The 10,935-nt window shown below is 45.0% G+C and overlaps 1 pseudogene; it reads right to left on the bottom strand.

Annotated features, from left to right (window-relative positions):
- Positions 1 to 1,891, bottom strand: part of LOC127431661 (myosin-6-like) — a 3,659-nt pseudogene extending 1,768 nt beyond the window's left edge.
- Between the last annotated feature and the right edge of the window lie 9,044 nt (positions 1,892 to 10,935).

The raw sequence follows: 10,935 nt of genomic DNA, 5'->3' as shown, positions 1-10,935 counted from the left end.
GGAGATGTCCTTGGAGACCCTTAAGTTGTTTCTGGTCTTCTGCTGCCTGCCTGTTAGCCTGGCTGAGCTGAATCTCCATCTCATTGAGGTCTCCCTCCATCTTATTCAGTCTGAGGGCTTCATTCCTGCTACAAGTATCTGACTCAAGTGAGCTCTGAAGGGTATTAGTCGTTTTCTGTTGGTTCCTCTTGGCCACCTCCATCTCCTCATCTTTTTCAGCCAGCTTACATTCAGGGTCAGCTTTGACCTGATTGAACAAGTTGGGCTCTCAGTATCTTGCCTTCCTCATGCTCAAGGGAACCCTGCCAAATCATATGAGTTCTTAATCAAGATTTTGTCTCTTTCTCCTGTGGGGTCACAATTACATATAAAACACATCAAATGTCCATTATTTAGCAGTTAGAGCAAATGGCACATAACACAGTTAAGACACCTCAGCCTCCTCCAGCTTGAATTTCAGACTTTTCCTGCTTCAACTGCTTACAAGCTTTCTCTAGTTCAAAAATGTTCTTTCCACTCTCACCAATTTTCTCAGTAAGTTCAGCAATCTCCTCTGTTATGGTTAGATCATGGTTAATACACAAAAAACTTAGACAAATATGCCACTAATGTAGTAGAACGCTAAATAACTTCATGGTCTCCAAATGATCCAGAGATTCCTCATAAGAGTTCTTCAGTTTAAATAGTTCAGTGCTCTGAGATCTGGCTTCCTTCTGGAAACTTTCCAGCTCACACTGAGACTCCTCATATTTCTGCTTCCATTCAGCTAGGACCTGTATGATACTGTCAGAGATTTTGACTACCTGAAATTGAATCTCAAGGTACAATAATGAAAAGTTATTTTTTTATGTCTTTTCACCTTGTCAAATTTTCTTAGTTTCTTGTCCAGAGCAGCAGCAGCAGCAGGATTGGATCTCTCCACATCAGCCATGAGATCTTCTGTCTCATTCTGCAGCCTGTGCTTGGTCTTCTCCAGAGAGGAGCATTTAGCATTGACTGCTTCCACAGACTCTTCTGCTTCTTGTAGATGCTGAGCAAGTTTCTTCCGTTATGAATAAAAAGGATTAGTTCCAAAAAAATTTAAGCTTTTGTCTTTCGATAAGAAAAAACTTAAAAAATGTATTTCTTGTTTCATACTTAGCATCCTCCAGCTCCTCAGTCCTCTTGATGGCATCAGTTTCATACTTGGTTCTCCACTGAGCCACCTCAGAGTTTGCATTGGAGAGACTACACTGCAGCTCAGCCTCTTTGCCTCTGTAAGCAATGACAACTTCTTGGTTGTACACTGGCAGCCACTTGTAGGGGTTTACTGTGACACAGAACAGCCCAGAGTAGGTATAGTAAAGAGGACAAGAGATAATAAGAGTTCCCTATCTGTCACTCACTCGAAGTTGTGTTGATGTATTGACACTAGGGGTCACTCTTGGGAGCCCCAAACACCTCTGATCTTTGAGAAAAGGCCAATGGGAATTGGCGAGTGGAATTTGCATGCCACTCCCCCGGACATACGGGTATAAAAGGGGCTGGCTCTCAACCACTCATTCAGATTTTTTCTTCGGAGCCGAGCGGTTGATTCACAGAGAGCTGAATTCCACTGCCGGTCCATTCACCTCTGCATGCTGTTGGATTTACGGCACATTACAGCAGTTTCTCCCCCTCATGCACAGATTGAGTGCAGAGAACGCCCCTGGGCACTTTGACAGCCTAAAAGAGTATATATTCTTTCAAAGAGTATATTTTCTCTAAAAGAGTGGCACTGACGGAGAGCGTCTTTTTAAAGATGCCTTTCCATCTGTGTTAAGTTCGTGGTTGCGGTCGCTACCTCTCCGCCTCTGACGGCCACAATCGCTGTCTCACCTGCATGGGCCATGCCCATTCCTGGATGGATCATGTTCTCACTGCGAGAACATGACCATGGAAATGTTGTGGTTGCGCCTTTCCTTCTTCAGAGGGAAATCCCCACGGACCTCCCATTCCCCAGTATGCTCGTTTGCCCCAGTCGAGTTCTGGGATAAGACAGGTGACTCGCCCCATGGCGAACAGGATGAGCTCTCGATCGCAGCATCGGAGAGCAGGCTGATCCAGTCGGACGCAGAGGACTTGACTTGGCTCCCACCTTCGGGTGCAGTCGCCCAGTCTGAGGCCGATGCAGAGCTGGCGGCCATGCTTGCCCAGGCAGCTGCGAACGTCAGGTTGGAGTGGAACCCTCCGCCCTGCCCTGAACCCTCATGGCTTGACGATTGGTTCCTGGGCTCAGAGCGCCGCTCATGGAAATGCCCCGCCCCGGTCCCATTCTTCCCGGAGGTGCACGAGGAGCTCACGAAATCGTGGCAGACACCTTTTACTGCCCGGACCCGATCTCTGAACTCCTCCACTCGGGCACCTCAGCCGGTTGGGATTCGGGTCAATTGGGAAAAGAGCAAGCTCTTCCCAGTTCAGAGCTTCTCTTTTCTCGAAATGGAGTTAGACTCAGTCTCTATGATAGCGCACCACACGAGTGAACGTGCGCAGTAGTTGCTGAACTGCCTGAAGTCATTCAGGCAGAGAAAAGCTGTCCCACTGAATCAATTTCAGAGGCTCCTGGGGCATATGGTGTCCTCGGCGGTGGTCACGCCGCTCGGGTTGATGCATATGAGACCGCTTCAGCACTGGCTTCAGACTCAAGTCCCAAGATGGGCATGGCGCCGCAGGACACATCGCGTGGCCATCACGCTGATCTTCCGCCACTTGTTCAGCCCTTGGACAAACCTTGCATTTCTGTGGGCAGGGGTCCCCTTAGTGCAAGTGCCCAGGCACGTCGTTGTTACGACAGATGCCTCAAAGTGTGGTTGGGGCACCGTGTGCAATGGGCATGCAGCCGTGGGCTCCTGGACAGGACTGCGCCTGCATTGGCATATCAACTGCCTCGAGTTGCTGGCGGTATTGCTTGCCCTGTGGAGGCTTTGGAGTCGATTCGGCCAAGCGTAGGTAGACCTGTTCACTTCCCAGAGGACCTCCTCTTTCAGGGATGGGGCACCATCTGGCACCAGCGACCAGACCTCTGGAATCTCCATGTCTGGCCCTTGGACGGGATGTGGAAAACCTAAGTGGCCTACCACCAGCGGTGGTAGACATGATCACTCAGGCCAGGGCTCCCTCTATAAGGCGCCTGTATGCCTTGAAGTGCCGTTTCTTCACTAAGTGGTATTCTTTCCAACGTGAAGACCCCCAGATATGCACAGTCAGGTCGGTGCTTTCCTTCCTGCAGGAGAGGCTGGAGGGGCAGCTGTCCCCCTCCACCTTGAAGGTGTATGTGGCCGCTATAGCGGCGCACCATGATGCAGTAGACGGTAAGTCTCTCTGGAAGCACAACCTGATCATCAGGTTCCTTAGAGGTGCGAGGAGGCTGAATCCTCCCAGGCTGTGCCTCATTCCCATGTGGGATCTCTCCATGGTCCTGCGGGGCCTGTGGAGAACTCCGTTTGAGCCCCTAGAGTCAGTTGAGCTAAAGGCACTCTCATTGAAGACTGCCCTCCTGACTGCTCTCACGTCCATCAAGAGGGTGCCTGGACACCTGCCTGGAGTTTGGTCCGGCGTACTTTCACGTGATCCTGAGACCCTGACCGGGCTATGTGCCCAAGTTTCCCACGACCCCGTTTAGGGATCAGGTGGTGAACCTGCAAGCGCTGCTCCAGGAGGAGGCAGACTCAGCCTTGTCGTTGCTGTGTCCGGCGCATGCTTTTTGCATCTACTTGGATCGCACACAGAGCTTTAGATGCTCTGAGCAGCTCTTTGTCTGCTTCAGAGGATAGCGGAAAGGGAGGGCTGTCTCCAAACAAAGGATCACCCACTGGGTCATTGACGCCATCACTTTGGCATACAAGGCACAGGACGTGCTGCCCCCCTTGGGGCTTCGAGCACACTCCACCAGGAATGTGGCAGCTTCCTGGGCCCTGACCAGTGGCGCCTCTTTAGCAGACATCTGTAGAGCAGTGGGTTGGGCAACACCCAATACTTTCACAAGATTCTACAATCTCTGGGTTGAGCCGGTTTCGTCCCGTGTGTTGTCAGGTACGAACAGGTAAGTATGCGGGGCAACTGGCCTGGTGTACCATTTGCGTACAGCGCCTTTCCCCTCCTGGAGTGGAAGATGTATGCTTTTTTCCTCCCAGCCAAGTTCACGAGACTGTGGACCCTGGATGTAATTCCTCCTTAGTGCTGTGGCAGGCGAATTCTGCAGAGAAATTCGATGCCGGCCCAGTACGTGTGCTAGCAGGCCCTGTACTGGGGTAGGTGCTCACCATGCACTGGTTGCCCGTGAGTAACCCTGTGTGATGTATCTTCCGCGGTACGGTTTCCCTGTTGGTAAACCCACATCTTCCTTGGGCAGAGTTCCCTCTGCCACCAGTCGCCGTGTTTATAGAGCTCCATCCGCTATGGGTAGGACCTACTACGGGGACTTCCTCCACATGCGATACTGCCTGTCAGTAAGTCCATGTGACGTATTTCCACACAATTACCTCCCTTTCGGGCAGGGTGTGGTCTCTGTGGTGTCTTTCCCCTTGGGAAAGGACTCTCCACTACGACGAAGATGCTTATGGCCCCAGCTGAACGATTTCCACTTTTTGGGGAGAAAAAAGAAGAGAAGAGGCCACGGCTAATGCGGCCTATACCCATTATGGGCAGTCGGCTTGTCCCCGAGGTGCCAGGGGCCGTATGACACTCGTAGAGCATTGGGGAGTTTACGTGAGGGCCGGGTGCGCTTGCTACGAGGCACGCAGTGGCTTGTTCACACCTGCACCGCCAATCCATGTAACCCAGTTCAGCTAGTTGTGGCGTTTCGAATAGGGACCCCTAATGTCACTACATCGACACAACGTCAAGTGAGTGACAGATAGGGAATGTCTTGGTTACTGTCGTAACCTCCGTTCCATGATGGAGGGAACGAGACATTGTGTCCCTCTTGCCACAACACTGAACTACCCGCTGAAATGGCCGGGACCCTGTCTCGGCTCTTCAGCGCAAAACCTGAATGAGTGGTTGCGAGCCAGCTCCTTTTATACCCGTATGGCATGCAAATTCCACTCGCCAATTCCCATTGGCCTTTTCTCAAAGATCAGAGGTGTTTGGGGCTCCCAAGAGCGACCCCTAGTGTCACTACATTGACACAACATCTCATTCCCTCCATCAGGGAACAGAGGTTACGATGGTAACCAAGACGGCTGTGGCTAGTTTTATGGTCATCTAAGATCTCGAACTGCAAGTTTTAACATAGATCATCCAGGCTGCGTAATGCTCTTTGAGGTTAAACAGCACAGCGGGCTCGTGCAGGAAGGTGAACATCGCCATGTCCTTAATTTTATTGAACTTTGGTGGGTTCTGAGGATGAACATCAGCTTCTTTCATAGTTCAATTGTCTTTTAAAGTGTCTTACTTTTTTGGAGCCACTTAATAGGGGAATTTGTACATGTTCTACTTATATACTGTATATTTGTATGTATGCATATATGTAGATAAGATATGATGTAATTGATGTTGTCCTGAGTGTGGTCAGGGTCACTTACAGTAAATTTTTATTTCAACTCTCCATACACTGATGCTTTATCATCCTAGGATCAAACACAAACAAGAAGCAGTGTTACTTGTGTTTCACATCAAACATTTGTCACCTATCATTAGAGTCTACATTATAGTCATTATAGACCTAGAGTACAAGAACATAATTTTAAAATACTGTACCATTCTATGGCTGGGAGGTAATATACAACAAAGACATTTCTTATTTTCATCATTGTTAATTAGGTCAGGCATTCAGAAACTTTGAGGCATTCTTACAAAGCGACTTACAAATGAGGAGTACAATGAATTGCTCCTATTGTACTCCACATTTGTAAGTCCTTTGGATAAAAGTGTCTGCTAAATGGGTAAATGTAAATGCATTCTTGATGGCTTACCGTTTGATGATACAGAAGAAAACCTGTACGTGGCCATTTACTCTCCAACTCTTTTATAATGTAAGAGCTCCTCTAAATATGGTGCAGGAATTTTATGAAGCATATTGGAGTCTGAGTTTGGTGAGGATACAGATGGGCTGGGTGACTGCTGGAGGCAGGGGTGTGTTTATTTTATATAGGCTGCAATTCATGCTAGTGAGGACAAACTTTGCAGTCATCTCATATGTTTTAATACACAATCAAAAAAAACTATTTATCATGTTTTAGTCGTAAACAAAACAGAAAATGATGTTTAAACCATAATGGCATGGATTATTGTACACTGAGTATTGAGGTATGAAAATTGAGGAGAAGATAACATATGTGGTGACGTATTAGGAGCTTTGGCTACTGGCACCAAGTTTTGGGGTCAGTTCCAAATAACCGTAAAGTTACTGAAACAGTCACGCAGTATTTTACCATAGTGCTCATGAACAAGGTACTTAACCCAAGGCACTCAGCCCTAGATTGATCCTGGGAAACTTTGTTGGAACTTTTTGGATCACAAATGTCTGCTACGTTGTATGAATAGTTAGTAACTTTTGACTCAAAAGGGAAGGCATCTGATTGTTTGAAGCAACTGAACGGTGTAACTTGCTCAAGGACAAGCTAAGTGTCATTTCACTCTGCCTGTTATAGATGTTTTTTATCCACTTCAGCAGGCACTGCTGAATCTATAAGGCTCAAGGTCAGATTCCAGCTGGTGCGAATGCTTCACTCTGGCCTTCATTGTTGACACGGCATTGTTTCTTTTCCTTCACACTTGGGGACAAAGATAACCTGTGAAATTCTTAATGGCTGCTTCTCAATGATTGAGAAGAACAGCTTGCGTGATCTCTGTGACCAACATACATTTATCTCTTTCTCCAGCAAGGCAGATGTCACTGCTTGTGTAAATTATTGCTGTAATCAATGGACATACAAGCTCTCCTCAAAGTAAAGTTTTTATTAATCATGTTTGAGCAGTATGTTCCATTTTTTCCTGTACTAGGCACAGTAAAATTGCAAAGTGTACTGTTTGACATCTAGAACATTTCATACAACTAAGCAACATCAACCAAGAACAGAGGTACATGGTGTTGATTGAACCTTTGGATGTTCATTTGTGCAGTCACTTTTCAATCAGGTTACACCCAGGTTGTCATCCATGGAAGTTGCACCATCCTGTATAACTAGAGAACATGGGTTATCTAAAACATAGGTAACTTGAGAACATCTCCCAAGAACATAGGTGCATTGTTTTAGATCTTCTGATGCATCTAGTTGCACAAAGTCACTTTTCGATGGTTAGACCAAAAGTGTGGTCTGTCAAGTTAAGGCAAGGAAACCTTTTGAAAATTGTATCATCAACCCTTTAAAGAAATGTAGACAAACACTATATATAGAACACTCTGTGAATTTGCACCGCCTGCATTGATGCGTTTGGCAATCTGTGACTGACTGTAGGCAACCCAAAGGAGATACTCTTACCACTGTCTTGTTTGTTCCACATTGTTTCCTTCCCATTGTCCTTGAGTACAAACATAAACCTGTAAATTCCTCCTGAGCCCCTGATGAAATGAGAGCAACTGATGGGGGACACTGAGACCTCACATGAAGCAGATGTCTCATCTGTAAAGGTCTCCGAGCACATAAATAAACATCAATGTTGGCACCCTTCCGAACCGTATACATGCTACTTAGGTTACATGGCCAATTGAGGCAAAGCAATGACGGTCTGGTCACAGGACAAACGTTTATTATTAACAGACACATATTATTTTATTGATGTAAAAGAGGAAAGACTTGCAGAATCAGAAGAAACGGTCTATTCGGTTTCGTTTGGACAGTCAGCGTGAACATTTACGTTCTGTTTGCTTAAGGAAAATGCAATGATCATTATGCAAATGATTAGCAATTTGTTGTTCATCAATTATTCTAATTATGCACCAGTTATTGGGTGTCTAAAGGGGTCAACTAACTAAGTCCATTTTTCAGCTAAATAGAAGAAAGGTCAAGTTTAAGATTGCTGTGATATTTCTTGTAAATCATTACGGTCCTTGAGGTGATGTCAAGCCAACAGTTAACACCTCACTTGTTCTTATGGTAATATATCTTGATATATCCCAAGCAAATTGTGCTGTGGTTTAAGGTTGCATGATTGTTGGTTCCTCTGTGAACCTTTGAGGAGCTCCTCCCCAATATCAGCTGTTAGACTCCACCTGCTCTTCACCTTCAACACCAAGATTTGCCAGAATACATTGTTCCCTTCAGGCGTTCAGTGCTCATCCTGCCAAGCAGTGGCTCTTTATCAAAGTTTTGCTTATTTTTATGGTTTTTATTTATGTATTGTTGAATGAATGATTCATTTAATTTATTTATTTTGCAGGAGTAAAGTCATAAGCGGTCAAAGGAAAGGAGGACACTTGGTGTGTATCATTGTCAACAGGTGAGACTGCAGCTGAAAGACAAATTCTATTGTATTAATAGTCATATTGTGACTTGTATCTTTTTTCCATTTGGATGCTTTAAGTTTTAACTTAACTTACAATTATTTTCCACCTCTTGCTTTCAGAGTAGAGGATGTTTGAAGGACACACTTTGGACTCAACTGTCCGCCAAACATGCACTTTTCCTATTACAGAACGTTCCCAGTTGCTCACAGAGGAAGACACAGCAGCTTTGATCTACCAAAGAAATGAGCCTTACATGAGAGTACATTTCGCACTTGAAAAAATAAATTATATGGTAGGTGGTTTTTTTTCTATCTAAAAGATAATATGGCAGTTTCTATACCATATTCTGTAAAACTAAATCAATATTATAATGACATGATGGTACTATAGAAGTAGCTATAACAAATGCAATGCATTTGCTTGATGTATCTTTTGTCTTACTGTATATTATGATGGCATCAAAGCTGAAGTTACTTTTCTAATCATGTACAAGTTCTATCTATGAAAACACTTACATGTATTTAAAACCCATGATGGGTTTTTGAAATTCCTCCACTGACTTTAATTCAGATAGTACTGTAGATTTCATGCTACAGCTCAATACTGCTACATCAACAAAATTATAATTTGAGAAAAAAAGACTGAATTTAAAAAGTAACCAAATTAATACATAAATTGTATTTTATTTTTGTGTACTATTGAATATTGAATATAAAAGTAATCTATAAATTATATATACACCTACACTGATGAGCCAAAATATTATGACCATTGCTGTTGGTCCTCCAAGTACCACCAAAACAGCGCTGACCCACCAAGGCATGGACTCTACAAGAACCCTGAAGGTGTCCTGTGGTATCTGGCACCAAGACATTAGCAGCAGATCCTTCAAGTCCTGTAAACTGCGAGGTGGAGCCGCCATGATTCGCACTTGTTGGTCCAGCACATCCCATAAATGCTCAATCCGATTGAGATCTGGGGAATTTGGAAGCCAGGGCAATACCTTGAACTCTTTATCATGTTCCTCAAACCATTCCCGAAAAATGTGTGCAGTGTGGCAGGGTGCATTATCCTGCTGAAAGAGGTCACTGCCATCAGGGAATACCATTGCCACGAAGGGGTGTACCTGGTCTGCAACAATGTTAAGGTAGGTGGCATGTGTCAAATTGACATCCACATGAATATCCAGACCCAGGGTTTCCCAGCAGAACATTGCCCAGAGCATCACACTCCCTCCACCGGCTTGTCGTCATCCCACAGTGCCATCACTTCCCCAGGTAAACGGCGCACACGTACACGGCCATCCACATGATGTAAAAGAAAACGGGACTCATCAGACCAGGCGACCTTCATCTACTGCTCCAAGGTCTAGTTCTGACGCTCGCATGTCCATTGTAGGCGCTTTCGACGGTGGACAGGGGTCAGCATGGGCACTCTGAACAGTCAGCGGCAATGCAGCCCCATATGCAGCAGGGAGCGATGCACTTTGTGTTGTGACACATTCCTCCCATATCTATCGTTAAAATTTTCTGTGACTTGTGCCACAGTAGACCTTCTGTCAGTTCAGACCAGATGGGATAGCCTTTGTTGCCCTTGTGCATCGATGAGCCTTGGGCACCCAACACCCTGTCGCCGGTTTGTGGTTGTCCCTCCTTGGACCACTGTCAGTAGATACTCACCACTGCTGACCAGGAGCACCCCACAAGCCTTGCCATTTGAGAAATTCTCTGATCCAGTCTTCTGGCCATAACAATTTGGCCCTTTTCAAAGTTGCTCAGTTCTTTGCTCCTGCCCATTTCTCCTGCATTCAAGACGTTGACTACGAGAACTGACTGTTCGTGTATCATCTAATCTACCCAGACCTTGACATGTGGCCTTGCTAGGAGATGATCAACGTTATTTGCTTCACCTGTAAGTGGTCATAATGTTTTGGCTCATCAGTTTATATGTGTAGGATGTTATTTTGTTAATTTATAAAAAATAAAAAAAAAGTTTTTTTTTTTTTTTAATCCTGTTATTTCTTTTGCTTCTAAGAATTTTACAGTGTTCACACTGACAGTAATTAAATCTATGGAGGCCGCCAAGTCGCTGAACTGTTTGATGCTAGTAGGTGTTTCAACTTGATTGTTGTACCTGCATTAAGATTTGTGGTCGCCACATCATGTCACTGTGCATCTGTATAAAGTTGAGCTACCTCAACTTGTAGCATCGTAAACAATCTCTTTTACCCATGTCATCTCTTATCGTCAACTCTCATTGAAAAAAGGAGCGGGTCACGTTATTGCTGCAAAACACTGTTACCTGTTAGTGTGAACACACCTTTATTCCAACATCAGAGTCAATGTTGGGGGAGCACAGTTGTTGTGGTCCTATTTTCTGTAAGTTTTCTTGTGCCATGCAAATCAGTAAAGATTACTTTTGTTGAATAATTTATTTTATTAAATTAAAGTGAATACTGTCCTCCTCCTAATGCCATTATTTAATACATTTTTAAAAAGTCTCTTATTATAAATGGAGGTAAATATAGA

Source organism: Myxocyprinus asiaticus, chromosome 41, assembly GCF_019703515.2.
Source record: "Myxocyprinus asiaticus isolate MX2 ecotype Aquarium Trade chromosome 41, UBuf_Myxa_2, whole genome shotgun sequence".
In the NCBI taxonomy this organism is placed as follows: Eukaryota; Metazoa; Chordata; class Actinopteri; order Cypriniformes; family Catostomidae; genus Myxocyprinus; species Myxocyprinus asiaticus.
The sequence above is the reverse complement of the archived record's forward strand: the minus strand, read 5'-3'. Positions and strand labels throughout refer to the sequence as shown.